General features: G+C 42.0%; 1 protein-coding gene across 1 annotated transcript in view; it reads right to left on the bottom strand.

The window, feature by feature from the left end:
* nlgn4xa (neuroligin 4 X-linked a) overlaps nucleotides 1-11,042 on the bottom strand; it is a 91,347-nt gene extending 80,305 nt beyond the window's left edge. The window contains exon 1 of the mRNA XM_018704490.2: nucleotides 10,684-11,042. The gene's annotated coding sequence lies outside the window, so the exon portion shown is untranslated. The remainder of the gene's footprint in view (nucleotides 1-10,683) is intronic.
* Nucleotides 11,043-15,536: the final 4,494 nt, after the last annotated feature.

The following is a 15,536-nucleotide window of genomic DNA, read 5'->3' as shown; positions in this document are numbered from 1 at the left end:
ACCTGTATGGATCGCCAGTCCATCACAGGGACAACATATAGGGACATGCAACCATTCACATTTAGAGTCACAATTGACTGATGCATGTCTTTGGATGGTGGGAGGAAGGCACATCCTATAATACCATCCCTGTCATTAGTTAAAATGGCGATATTGGCTGTAAAACCCCAGCATCTGATTACACTGTCTTTGAACAGGGACATATTAAATCAACAGGTGTTGTGACCAAAATGCTTTACATAGAAATCTATCTGTGTATACTGGACAATATTATGCAAACAGTGATGTGAGAAACATTTCATGCTGTTTCACTTATGGTGGCCTCAGTGGGCCAAAACACACAGCAATGTGCCAGCAAAATACCAAGAAGAAAATGGCTGCCAGGTAGCAAACATAGATGTAAAAATTGCAGGTTTCAAAATACTCCAAACATTGGCTCCTGTAAACTCATGCGCACGTTTATCAGGCCTCAATAATACACACAGTTTTGATGAAAAACTGCATGTGACCCCAGCTTTATTTGTTCTGGACTCCACAGGGTACCACTAAGCTCCTGGACTAGTCTACAACAAATAAGACAGTTACAAAAATCAACCAAATTATTTGTAAGTTTAAATCTGGATATATTGTATATTTATCCTCTTGTCAGCAAATTCCATGTGCAGAATCAAACCAACAGTGAATGTGTCCAACTACTGTTTGTGCATCAAAGCCTGATATATCTTCTCCCTCTGAGCCTCAGAGCTCCATTGTTTCCAAAAACTATTACAAACACATCAGCGATCGACACTGCTTCACTGAGTGACATGTTCCTTCATCACCACCGATACACGCGCTGTAGTTTAGTTTGACTCAGCTCCACACACACACACAGTCCTGCTGTCCCGAATACTCACTACAGCTCCAAATGTGGATTAATCCGCCACTGAAAATAGTCCCCAAGAGATGAACTCTTCCCCTGTTTGTTTGATTGTTTTGGGAAATGACTGATCCTTTTGAAACTATATATTTGTGAATTATTTTAAAGATTAATGTATGTATGGGTATTGAAAGAGGTAACACATTGCAAATTGGGTTTACCAACCCTTTTTTAAATTTTGCCATCTTACCCTCAGGCTCATCTCAGAACTAAGTAGGTGTGTTTCCATGGTAACAATCAATGACACCTGCTGACAACTGGCAAAAGCTGAGGTAAAAATGTCTCAAAATTTCAGCTTTGCTAACAATGCTGTGGAGCTGGCAACAAGAAGAGAAGGCATTTTTCAAGACTGTGGTAAACAAGCCCTTAAAAATATTTTTGAGAGGAAAATAGTTTCTTAAATACCTGCTACTGTTACTCTCGTCTCTGCATTTCCTAGGAAAATATCGTTGTAACTGTCAGAAACTAGTCTGCTGGAGTGAAAGAGGGAGAGCAGTCCACTGCGAGCTTTCAGTTTGAAAAGAGAATACCCAGAATACACTGGCTGAAATAGTTAAGAATAAACTGAACAGACTTTTTTGAGGCCAGAGTTTTATGACATTCCATCAAAATCAGCACATAGTGAGTGATGGCTCAGGACACATGCATAAATAATATGCTATTTGTGACATTCAGCTGGCAGCACCTGTGATCGGATACACGTGGCTTTCAGGGTTGATGCATCTCATTATATTAAAATACAGTGATGATTTAGGTCTTTATAAAAGTTGACAAAACCAGCTGACGTCTCCATGCTTGCTTGGCGAGGGACGTTACAAAATGCCTGATGGATGTTTTCATCTTGGATCGATGCTGTGGGCTCATTAATCATTGAATCGATGTATGGATGTAGGTTAATGTATCGTTACACCCCTTATAAATATCTCTGATGTGGAAGCTGGTTTTAGTCCAACTCTGACTTCATGTGTGATCCTTGGGACGAATTCTGATTGACTTGATAAATGCAGACACACATCACGTCATCACATGATTTTTTGTTCACTTTTTCCAAATGAATTTGACCAAGGATGTAAACAAGAGTCTAATCGAGCCTATATTCTGATCAGTGTGGCAGGTCAGATCAGTGGCAAGGAGAGCGTCTCTGCAGAAGCTGTGACGGAGCTCAGAGGACATTTGACTCACGTGTTATTGTGAGTCGTAGGAACTCGAGCAAACATGGTGTGAGTCCACCAAGTCATGCTCTGATACACTGTTAATGGAGCAGCTCCATGGAGTGTCACCAGCTCTGGGACAGAGCTGCTCATGTATTGATTAAACTGACTGTGAAGTAAGAGTCAGTATAACTGCTGAATTTTCATATAAACACACATGTACTGCTGACATGTTGAAGTCAATGACAATATACTACTGTATGGGAAGTCTTCAGCTCTGATTTTAGAAATAATGAGGTCATAAGCTCCTTCAGTGAATCTTTCTTTTCTTTTCTTTTTTTTCCCTCTTGAGTCAGTTAACATGGTCAGTTAGAATTTCTGGAAAGTGCAGTGGCAGTACTCTAATCAGGAAGTAATGAAAGTGTGGATTATAGTCATAGTGGTGTTACAAAGACGCAGGAAGCAAAACTGCACTAAATTAAATGCAGCTTGTTGTCAAGCTGCACAGAGTTCTTCATAAATGAAGCTTTATGTTGGAGGATAAAGAACCAAGAGTCCAGACCTGTGATAATCTATGATTTGTTAGACTTTGACAGATAGAAGGTCTCAACGTCTGTGGGGCAGACCTTTCATTTTCTTATTATTTATAGCAGTTAGAAATAAAAGTCACTGCTCTTACGGCCCTTTGATAATTATGAAGTCATTAGTTTGGGGTAAGTTGGTTAAGCACAAATTGAGGTAGTGTGTATACTAGACAGTGTGTATACTAGAATAACAAAGGCCATAAAGGCCATTGCCTGAAGGCCTTTGTTAGTCTACAGTTCAGAATGTGCTTTAGTAGTTTAGAATGTGATTTAGTGGCGCATACAGTATTAACAAACACATTTGCAACTAATTTAATTATGACAAACCAAAATCCCCTGAGGGTCTGGGGCAGTTGCCCACTTTCACCAGTTGGTAATCCAGCCTCCCTGCAATGAACAAAATTCAGAATATAATCCTTTATATATTTACTTTGTTAGTCCCCAAGTAGTCAAATATAAATATATGGAATCTACAAATTAAATACTGAGTGAGAGAGAGAGTAATTCTAGACATATTTTATAACTTTCTTGTTGTCTACAAACCACATGTACAGAGCCAAACCAACGATGAATGTCCCTTCAAACATGTATTGCGTGTGTCTCAAAGCCTGATGTATCTTATTCCTCAGTGAGCAATACTGTTACAGTGGGTGACATGTTGCCTTCATCAAGTTCTCCTGGCTGTTACGTTTTCTCCTACTACTACAGGTATGGTTAGGTAGATTAGGGCCCTAAAGCAGAGGGAGGCTTTTTGAAGGTCTTAAAATTGCATGTAATCTCAATATCATCCAAAACGCATGTCGTGTAAAGTATTGATACTTCTTCTATGTTTTGTACAGCTAAAACACCCTTGGGTCAAATTATCCCCAGAGAACAGTGATGGGTACATAATGTGTACAGGACATTGAAAATATAGAATTGTATTAATTATATGTTTACCCAGTTGTCCCCTATAAAAGTCAACCATTTCATGTTAAACTTTGAATTGGGTTAAATTCTAATGGCTTTTGTTGACAGTAAGAAAAATACTGAAAACCACCACAATTGATCCTTTTATAGTAGCACATATACAAACACCCTAATACCCAGAATGCCCCTGTCTTCCTCTATCGTGAAACGACAGTAAATTCACATCCAGTGTCACCATTCAGGGTTACTGTAGGTTACTGAACATAGCAACTCAAGAACCAAATATATTAAATCTCCATATTTACCCTGCAGCTTCTTCGCCTTTGCGCTGATTACATTAAACATATTTGCATATTAATAAGGAACACTGATTTTCTCACCACTCCTAAATGCTCATATTAAGTGTAAGTGTACTAAAAACACAAGGACAAAACACTTGTCTACTGATTTATTTAACAGCTTAATTTAGTGTATTTCATACATATGCTGCTATACCATAATATATAAATTCATGGAGGGACATTTTGTAGCCTCTACCACTGGCTGTATGTATTTATTACATATATATACACATCCTAGCAGCAGGAGATATAGTTCCTTGAGCAGACACTTCTTTGGTGTTTGTGTACAACCACAGGCTGTTCATCACTGGCTGTTTGCCAACAAGAGTGTTTATATAATGATAAAATGTACTATGATATGGAGAATGCAGCCACCTCACATGGCTGCATACACATTGATCAAAACAGTAAAGGGGGTGAATGCAGCAGCGCTTCGCACAGGTGAAATTGTTGCTCATTGTTCACTGAGGTTATGTGCTTGTAAATGTTTCTGTGATAAATCGACAGTGTACAGTATTTATAATCATGTGGCATTTTATGATAAACCGTCCTTCAGATGGCTCGGGCTGAATACAGAGCGTGCTCCGCGCCTCTCCTTGGCAGAAGCACACAGGAGATTGTGAACATTATTCTCACTCTTAATGATTATAGGAGATAAGTCTTATGAATACCAATGAAGGCGCTCGCTGTCATTTGCATTTCAATCATTATAAAACGATCCTGTCAGAGGCAACCTGTCCTCTTAACTGTAAAATGTCACAGACACTTTGAACCACTGCAACTGATAATTAGCTGCATATAGAAATACTGTATATATTCAACATATAAGTTATGTTTGTGTGTATGTTTTTGCATTGTTTCACACCGCATGTGTTTAATTGTCGGGATAGAAAAGCCTCTAAAGCATCATGTACTGAAGCTACTTCAAATTACTGCCAGGCCCACAAATATTTACACTGATTAATCTTTTCAGATTAGTAGAATACACAGTATGCAAAAGACAAGAGTCCTCTGCTAGTGAGCTGAGTTGAAAACATTTAGAATATCCTCACATTTTTTTCAACATGGCGTCACATTACGTCACATAGGGGAGTCTATGTCGTTGATTCTACACAATGTGCAGTGGTAGGTGATTTTTTGAGCCCTGTGTGGTGTTTTTTTTGGTAGTTTTACGGTGTGATATCCCATGTCTGATCATGTTGTGTTATTGTGGGGTACAGGCTGCACAAATTCCAGCCTGTCAGGACGTTGAGTCCACCGTTTTCCTGTCAGGAAAAGAAACCGCGCTAGCTTTCCTGCGTAGCTGTTAGCAGCTTCTGGTTCTGCCGTTAGCGGTTTTCTAATGTTTGCTAACTTCCAACTCAGTCAGCATCGCGATTTCAACAACGGGAAACAAATATGAAATGTTAAGTGACCAGTATTAGTTTTGTTATAGCCTGATATGTGATGATAAACTTGTGGACGCAGCGTTCCGCAGCCATCGTTAGCCGCCGCTAGCTAACGCCGCTCACTCACCGACACACCTGCCTAGTCCACTCGTTCCCCTCACCCCAAAGCTCAGTCTTTCTCCTGCAGCCGTTATTTCTCCTGACTCCGGTCTGTTCCTGGTCTCTTGAAAGCTCAGCAGGCTCATAATTCTACAACTGTGCTCTGCTGTGTGCATATAAATATATTTATTAATATTAAACTGGCTTTAACTTGGCCGGACTCCCCTATGTTACATCACTTCCGGTTTGTCGTTTTTTTTCCGGAAGCAAAATTCTCTCACAAAAACGGCTCCAGAAGCCACTGTAGTGTGTACATATATACATATACACATACATACATACATACATACACACATATAGTAGTGTGTATGTATATATATATGTATATATATATATATCTGAAACAACAATTGTGCCTTTAGATGTGGTCAGATGAAACTCTATGAACTAATTCATTTCACCCCATAACCCAGCCTAAGAAGCAGCCATCCATCACCATCCATTCCCAGGCTTCTATGGCTGGAACCGTTCCTAACTTGCACTGGGTAAAAGACACCCTATGGGCAGTTTAGGGTCTCCAACGGTATGTTTTAGGACCATGCCCAGAAACACAAGCAGTCCAGCAAGTAGTGCATTAGCTCTCCTGTCATTTCATCTAATGACGTCTCCCGGAAATAACAACAGCCTCCATGCTTGCACCTCAGCAATGACAAATCAGTTTCAGCAGCCATTTGAATACATTTCTAGCCTCATCAATGAGACTGAGATGCCAGTTAATCTTCTCATGACAACACCATGTTTATGCAAATCATCTTCAGCGTAGGAGGGAGGGTTATTTTTGTTCTACCCAATCAAAAGTGACTGATATATTTGCCCCATTAATGTCACTTACAGCGGCTTAAGTAGCTACTAAAGAAGAGTTGACTTGCAACAACCTGTATATGTGTCCTTCTAAGTGACTCATTGATGGATTGACACAAAGACTGTGACCCCAGTTTCCCATGGACACGCAGGACAAAAAACAAGGACAACAGATAAATCAATGTAAAGATATGGCAGAGATTATGTACAATCCAGTGGGGGCGAGAGGCGGGGTACGCAGTGTACGGATCGCAGTGATTCTGATACAGCCTGCTTCTATTCATATTTAACAAGTGATGGATGATACACACATGTTATAGTATAATGCGAGTTGAAAGCAAAGATAACATTTTATTATAGGTAAGTGGGTGCTTTGTTTTTGGAGTTTTGTGGACTGTCCGAGTGCGAGATCTGATTTTCTCTAGCTTAGTTCTTCCCTGAACTCCTCTCTGGCACACATCCTCCTAATGGGTCCTGACTGCAGGTGTGGGGTGGGTGGGTGGTGTGTGTGTGTGTGTGTTTGGGGGGGCATTAGGGAGGAGTGAGATGACTGCAGGAGGTGAAGATGGTGGTTCTCCACAGTCTAGCTGGTGATGTCCGGCAGGCCTCTCTATGCTGACACAGCTCAGAACCTGTTTTTCAGTGTGGCTCCTCCTTGGTCTGATGGAGCTGCATGAGTTCAGCTAGAAAACCGGGGCTTGTTGTTGTTGGAAGTGGAGAAAGTCTAAAGTGTCCAGCGTACACATGTCCTCACAAAAACTGATGTAGCCTCAGAAACCCTCCAGTCAGTGCAGTCAAAGCAGGCCTGTTGGTCCAGCTGGTCCATCTCCTCGCGGTCTGGACCGCCAGCTTTGCAGATTTCTGCTTGTAACTTTAGGTTTATGATGAGAGTTTGGAGTTTGTTTTCCCCAACGCAGTGACCTCTGTGCACCAATCTCAGTTTAAGCAGATTTAACTCTCTTGTTTTCCCCTGATTGCTCGCAAGAGATGAAAACCAGGCAGCTTTAACGAGCTGTCCAGGGTGGACTCACCAAGTTTGTTGTGTGATGAGCCACAGTTTGTCCATTTTGTGAATAGATGGGAGAAAATGTTCAAAATCCCCCCCCCCCCCTTCACCAGCACACACACCATGTTTTCCCTTGCTTGCGAAACTTTCCACATTTGTTTTGTGTGGACTGTGAAATGTTCAGCCGTTCTTCTCTGGTGAAAGTAATGGTGTTGGAGTTGCAGAGCGTGGAACAAATGAACAAACGAATGTGAAATCACAAGAGAGCTAAGAACCAAGGCGGCCATCTGCGGCGCTATCTTCCCCAGTGTGTGGTTAACATGGACAACTGTTATCTGACTGGTGAGCGCTTAAAAAAACCCAAATGAAAATCTGTTTAGTAAGCCGAGTTCAGTCAGCTCTACTGCAGCTCGGCACCTTAAACACATGGTAATAAAAGAAAAAGAGGCGGCAACTGTTGAAAAAAGATGTGAAGCCATGTTACCCATAATGCAGTGGGAGGCTACACTTCGACTTCTGAGGACTTTCATATGTGATCAAACCATCTAACAACACATGTCTGAGCTGTTAGAGCTTTGTTTATTCCTTATAGAAATACACAATAATCATAGTGCGTTAAGTGAAAACACTTAGCTTTATGTACCCTGCAGCTGATTATTTCGAGAAGACAATGAAGCATATTGTATCATTTACACTGGTGCGGATATATAGTGTGTCCTGCACTCTGTGGCCTTAAAGGTAAGCAAGACCCAGTCCTGGAAAACTCAAAATACTTGCAACATGTGGAGGTCAACACCTCATAGATACCAAGAGAAAATAAGACTTGAGCATCCCGGCCCTATTCCCGTATTTACCTCCTTTGATCGGAGGGTGCCTCAGCATGAAGGCAGAATAATCTCAAGTCAAACAGTGGCCAGATTTATTTCAGACTGTTGAGCTGTTCTGCCCTCCCTGAAGAGGTGCCCCTTATTTATTTTCACCCCTGTTCCCTAAGAGTCTGTGCACACGCAAGTCAAACAAGTGAAAGGCCTGGAGTGAAAGCTCAAGATACCAATGCAATATGATTTAGTAAAGAATAATATTAACACAGAGTACAAAGTACATCAGACAGGAGCTGAACATGCTGCTGATTGGTCAGATTCATTTACCACTATTATTATCATTATTATGTTGGTTACTGAAGCAGATGTACACACAACAAAGGGATAATGGAGTAATGGGTGTGTGTGGGACTGACACACAGCAGGACGTCTCACTGTACAATAATCCCTCCTTCACAGCTCTAGTGGCTCTGCTCGTGTGAAATAAACTGTATCAATAGCGGGATAGTCCCTCATGGCAAAATCAACATGTTACAGAGCTCCTGCTGTTTCTACCTGTTAGTCATGTGTGTGCATATGGTTTGGACAGATCAGCAAACAGCTGCCACGTCGTCGCTGACCTGTCAGATGGATATGTCGACGCACTCACTATTGTATTGCATTGAAAATTACACTTAGCGAGTAAAAGGGCAAATAACTGTAGCTGTGATGTATTAAAACTAGAAAACATACACTGGGGTTAGAGTTAACATCTATGGATTCAAAAATGAAAAAAAAAAAAAAACAAGAGTGCATATTTGAACCCATGCTCACCAAAGATTACTCTCTGACAAAAGAATAAAACCAATTTCCTGCATTCGTCCCCTGACATGTTTCTAGGAATCAGTGATAATATTTGGAACATGCAGGAGAAAAGTGGATTACGGAGCGATGTTGTAAATGTTTGACTTTCATTTTGAACGACATGACTTTCATCCTGGATGAACTGTGTTCAACTGCAGAAATCTTGCAGGACAATCACAAGCCAGGAGGGAAATATGATTAGAAGAGGATGACTGTTTGATTGGACAGAGAGCTGTAGTGTATGAACAACTCTGTTTTTCACGCACATTGTAGAAGTTGGACATGTCCAGTTCTCTCAATCACTCTGAAACAACAACTCAGCTGGAAAACCATAATCTTCATACAGTCATCCTGCTGGGAATCTACACCTGCCTGGCCATTTTCCTCTACTGCCAAAGATGGCGAGGGAACGCAGAATGTGCTTTACACCAGAATGAGTGCAGACTTCACTGCACTGGAGGAAGACATTAAAGCTTTTTAGGGAATCCATTTTCTTGGAGATTAATCAGTTTTATACCACTGCAGCAGACCTGAGCAGGTCGCAACCAACACAAACAAACACCTACCCACACATGCATCAGTATTAACAGATCTGGTATTTTCTAGTAAAAGCTGTCCCCTCGGGGGGGGGGGGCTTTTGCACCGGGTTCAAAAAGCTAAAATGCCACTATGGGTGTTATTATTTCATCTTGGAGCAGGTCTGTGCATGACAACACACACACACACACACACACACACACACACACACACACACAAGGTCATCCCACATTAAACCGTCAGCCTGCGTGGAGCTGCAGTAAACCTCTGCCTGAATGCCACCCAGTGTGAATACAAGCTTAAAATCACAGCATTAGCAGCGGTGTAGCTGTAAAAATTCATGCAAGGCACAAACCCCATTCACCCACCACCCCCACCCCCGCCACCCCCCTTTTTTTTTCTTCCTTCCCTTTCCCTCAAAAATCCACATCCAGATATCCACACCACCATCTTGTGGCTGCCTGGATAGAGATGCGCGCAGAGCGCTGCTGGAAGATGCCCGTCTCTGCTGCACCTCAGACACTGAAGAGTTGTGGGGGGGAAAAAAAACCGCAGGTGTGAAATGGGTTTAAACGCTTTGCTATCTTGAAGGAAAAAGCGCTTTGTGCTGTTAGATCACAACTACCCCCCCTCTCTCTCTTGTCGCCCTGTCGCATTAAAGTTAACAGAGCTGTTGCTTTGGCACCGAGTTTGGTTAAAGCACCATCGCAAGCCGGTGTGTCTGCACAGGAATAACGCTCAAGCACTGATTTACATGCATAATAAAGAGCGTGATGTGTGATTTGATAACTGCAGACGTTTTATTATTATTATTATTATTCATCAAAATTTACAAACTGGACAAAACCTCAGATGAAAGTGCGCAAGAAGAAGCCTAAGCTTCTGCGGGGGGGTTTTTTAGATAAGAAAACTCCACATTGTGCCTGTTTCCTAATATTTTTCTAAGAAGTTCTGATTGGGGAAAAAAAAAAAAAGGAACAGTGAATGTGTCTGGATGAATTCCCTGTGGATTATGCTCCTTTGTAAGATTGAAGCGCGTCCGGACAAGCCGTCAGAGGAGGTGGTGGAGGTGGTGGAGGAGGAGGAGGGGGGGGGTGTCAGCGCCTGAAAACGCACAAAAATTCAGCCGCTTGTTTATACATTTAGTCTGTTTCCCGCCCCCCCCCCCCTGCTGAAGGAAAAGCTGGAGGGCTCAGCAGCACATCAAGCCGGCAGCGCACTTACCTCAGCCTGTATCTCCACCGTCTCACTCTTTTATGTAAGTCCCGACTTCAGGCGAAATACACACCACATAGGAAAAACACGGTAAAGTCCACGTCCAGCCGGCTGCTCTGCAAATCCAAAGTAAGAAGCGCAGTCCCGATGTACTGAAGGCAGCCCAACTATACGTCCTGTGCGTGTGTGTATGTGTTTAAGTGTGTGTATGTGTGTGTGAGTGTGGCAGGGGGGGGAGAATAGAGATGCGGCTTTATCAGCACAGAAGATGTTTCAATGAGTCATTGCAGAGGCACTGAAAACGGTGCTGAATCTAATTGCTCTCACAGAGCGAGTGTATTGCGAGGACAAGATTAGTGATAGAGAAACCAGGTCTCTCTCTCTCTCTCTCTCTCTCTCTCTCTCTCTCCCTCTCCTCTCTCTCCCTCTAGCTTGCCATTGGACTACACCGACTGAAATTTACTAAGCCTGCAGCCAATGGATTGCCGCATTCTCTCCATCACCCTTAAGCAGCCGCTGTGTTGTGGCAGCTCTGGCATGGAGCAGTGGAACATGGCACCGGCTGCTTTTCAAACCGGGGTCCTGGGCCTCCCAAGGGTCCCTCTGAGCTATACCACAGGAACACAAGGAATACTTTACTTTACAATGATATCAAGGAAAACTCTTGTCATAGTTTTGGTAAATACGCCCGTGTATGTAGGACAGTACTTGTCTATTATATGCTGTCCATTTAGGGCCACATAATAACAATAACACATCAATGCAATAGAAAGCCCCAGGGCATCCCACACAAATTAATGAATTTCTTATAATTGGTTTTTAACCCTTGTATTTTGTTGACAGAAGCTTCATTTTCATAATAATAATGAATATGAGGTGCGATCAGAAAGTTCTGAGACTGTGCCTCCAACAAGGAAAAATTGTACTTGATTTAAATTTTGGAGCCACCCCCCTTGAAATAGTGATACATCCGCTTTTCCACTGTGTCAAAACTGTGACTGTTCAGCTTAAATTCAATTTTGGGAAGAGGAGGAAGTCACGCTTCTGCAAGTCGGGCAGGTGGTGAGCGACGATTGTCTTGACGTGGCCAAAAAAACTAGCAGCAAGCGGATGCGTCGCTGCAATAGAGCACCCAGTCGCCATCAGGCCAGCGTTCAGGTTGTTCACGTCGAATGTCCTCCATCAGACGCCTCAGAATGGTGCTGTAGAACTCGGTAATGACAGTCTGACTCTGGAAGACAAATTCACAGCGCACAATCTCGCAAATGTTGAAGAAAACAACTGACCTGACGCACCTCTACATCTTGGGAGACTTCTGATTGGTATCTTAGACCCGAGTCTCATCACCGGTGATGATCCTCACATGAAGGTCGTCCCATGTGTATTGAGAGAGATCCTTGCAGACTTCAACATGATGCTGCTTGTGCTCCATGGTAAAATCACCCGCCTGTGGTCAGAGCACAGGTCCATTGACCGCGTGACGTAATGCGATCAGAAAGTTCTGAGACTGTGCCTCCAACAAGGAAAAAATGTACTTGATTTACATTTTGGTGCCATCCCCTTTGGAATAGTGATACGCCACTCTTCTGCTGTGTCAAAACTGTGACTGTTCAGCTTAAATTTAATTTTGGGAAGAGAAAGAAGTCACGCTTCATCAAGTCGGGCAGGTGGTGAGCGGCGATTGTGTTGACGTGGCCAAAAAAACTTGCAGCGAGCAGATGCGTCGCTGCAATAGAGCACCCAGTCGCCATCAGGCCAGCGTTCAGGTTGTTTGCGTCGAATGTCCTCCACCAGACGCCATCCATCGCACTCCTGACCTGACGCACCTCTGTATCAAGTTTGTTTTTTTTCACTAAAGAACCTATTTACCTTTCCTGACCATATCCAGACACACATGGCATAAGAGTAAGCCCATATTTCATATTTGAAATGCTATGTGCCATCTTTCATTTAGAGTATACTAACAAGAACTGCCAGATGCAGACTTGTATGACTGTTGAGTATGTGTGTGTGTGTGTGAAAGAGAGAGAGAGAGAGAGAGAGAGCGAACAATCTACCCTGACCTCTTCACTTGACAAAGTCATGCTACTTTCTGCCTCTGAGAGACGACAGTGAGTATTTGCACGACCACAATAGGTCACTTTACAGGAGAGAGTAAATATAGGTCAGTGCAAATGTTTGCACTGCACTGTCAGGTGAAATCAGCCTTTCTAACATACAGCTGTATCACCTACCATTGTGCAGCTTGGGTTTTCATTTAAAGTACCTGAAATTGATTTGGGGTTCCAGGACATTAGGATGCTCAATGATGCATTTGGACACAGGGCATTATTTTGCTCAACACTGAATGTTATTAATGAAACATTCTGTATACATCCTTAAAGTCTTCTTCATCTCTCCCAACCCCTGGAATAACATTTGCTTTTTAAGTCAATTTATAGATATAGGCCTATGCATGCAGTTCACCCTCATCTGATTTCAAGAAAGCAAGGACAAGCACATTCATAATTCACAGATGATATCCTCTCCCTTCAACAGTCTACATTTAAATTTAGATAATGATAAAAGACTGGAAAAGGATGCTAACCCTCAGAAAGTTTCAATAGGGTTCCCTGTGATATCAAGGTCAAGTTCATTTCAAATCAGCATGAATAAAAACAGTGTTTCTCATCATCATGCCAGTGAAAACAAGCTCAGAGCAGGACTGAACAGTGGAGTCAGAGCCTGAGGACGAGGCAGGCTGAGGAAAGCAGGCCTCTCTTTGATATCGTCATCATTTATTCCCTCTCCCCACATCATAACCCTCAGCGGTCGGGGGTATCCTCCACCCCTCTGAAGTATATATCAGCTTCAGTCAGCGTCTCGGCCCAGATTGACTGGGTGACTTTCATGAGGCTGATGAGGGGATGACACTGGCGCCTGGGTGAAGCCAAATCAAACGTTCAGCAGGATTACAGATCCACCTGCAATCTGTGGCACTGGTCCTCTGAATGTGACACATCTGACCTTTCTCCCTCTGTATTAACATGCATGCTGCATGATGGAACTGCCACTGGTGATTTAGTTGTATTCCAGATAGTTAGTGTAGAATGTAATAACATGTGGCGATAAGTTTTTTTTTTTTTTTTAATTAAAAACATGTTTTTCATTTAGTGTAATGAAGTAATTAATTTGTCAGTTTCAGACCAAGTTAAAATGAATAGTGTAGTTATCACAGTCAGAACTGAGTCTTGTTATTTCAAATGATTCTTCATTTAAGCACTCAAATTCTGTTGTAAATATTCATCTTGTATTTGGTATTAAATCTTTCACATGGATATTTTTCCTAATTTAAGTCACTAGATGAATGATATTCAGAGGTCTTTTTTTTTACTACGTTTTCAAGAGCAATCCCAGGGTCTCCTCTCTTAGTCAAACAAAGCCGAGATTAACTCAAAAGTTCAAAACAGCCACCTCCATTTTTATGTGACTAAATATGACAAATATGACATCAGCAACAAAATTCAAACAGTAATCTAATTTAAAGGTGCACTCACCAGATTTTTCTGACATTTCAAGCACATCTCATTGTTACTATCAGTGAATAGAACTGGCTTAGCTGTCTGCTAATTTGCTGCTGTTGAAGTTGAGAATCAGGAATGATTTAATTATTTGTCACTTTAAAGGTGCAGTCTGTAATTTTATTGACGCACACACATTTGGGCTTTGTGTTTCTCAACAAATCAAATTCAGTCTCGTTTAATTTGTGTGCTTACAAATACTACTGACAAAAATCTTTACCAGCATTCAAAGAAACTAGTTGTGCAGTCATATGTATATTAAGAGTTTCAGTTTAGGAGAGACAGCAGGTTTCCATTCAGACTAATGGAATGTCAACTTTTTCGGATTTTGGTAGTGGGACTACAGTTCACATGTAAATCACAGATTGTTCGACTAAAGGTGTTCACCACCAATTTAGTGTTACAATTCCATTTAGCTGGGGGACTCTCATGAGACAAACAAGACCAGGTCAAAACCAAGACTGAACCATGTACAGTCAGTGTGAGAAATGGAGGACATTGTCGAAAGCTGTAAACAACTACTCACAATGGAAAGTAGCTAAAGCCTGACCTAAAAGTTGCTAAATGTCACTAGATGATGCATTATGCTAATTAGCATATTCATGATGTCGTCTTCTCTCTTCCTCTCATAGTCTGACAGAATCACCAGACATGAGTTAAAGACACCGGCTGTGTTTACTTCACTCAGAGAGAAAATTAGCAATCAATTGAGAGGTGTGCCTGTGGAGGGAAAGCCCAGACTCATGTTCACAGAGCAATATTGATGACTGTCTTCTACAGTAGCTAAGGTTTGTCCAAAAAGTTGCTAGGTTTAGTCTTTTGTGTGAATTTAAGCTGGATCCTACATTTCCCATCATCCAACTCAACAGAATATTTTCCCTCTTTGTAAACACAGGCATCTTTTAAAAACCCGTATTTGTGTAACCCTGGCTTTATTTTACAAATGTGTAGTTGCCAAGCCTAAGCTAAGGCACCCCTGATGACATCACGATGACATCATTAGGATTATTTTCTCAGACTTGACAAAGCATCCCCCAGAGCCACAGAGGAAATTATATAACTCCTTTTAATGGAAAATATGGATACAAGCAGTTTTAGTTAACTGTCACTGTGTGCAGCTGCATCAGATCTAAACTGTGTGGAGACAAAGCCCAGTGTAAATCCAGCCGTGGATAGAGTGTGTGTGAATGGACGGGGTGTGTGGCCGCGCGGTCTCTTGCAGAATGAAGACACTGTCAGACCTGTAGACTTGCAGCAGCACCACAAGATGAGGGTAAGAAGTGTGGCGTTTCATACTTCACA

The sequence above is a fragment of the Lates calcarifer genome, linkage group LG7_2 (genome assembly GCF_001640805.2).
Source record: "Lates calcarifer isolate ASB-BC8 linkage group LG7_2, TLL_Latcal_v3, whole genome shotgun sequence".
Lineage (NCBI taxonomy): Eukaryota > Metazoa > Chordata > Actinopteri > Centropomidae > Lates > Lates calcarifer.
Note: the sequence above shows the minus strand (reverse complement) of the source record. Positions and strands in the feature narration are given on the sequence as shown.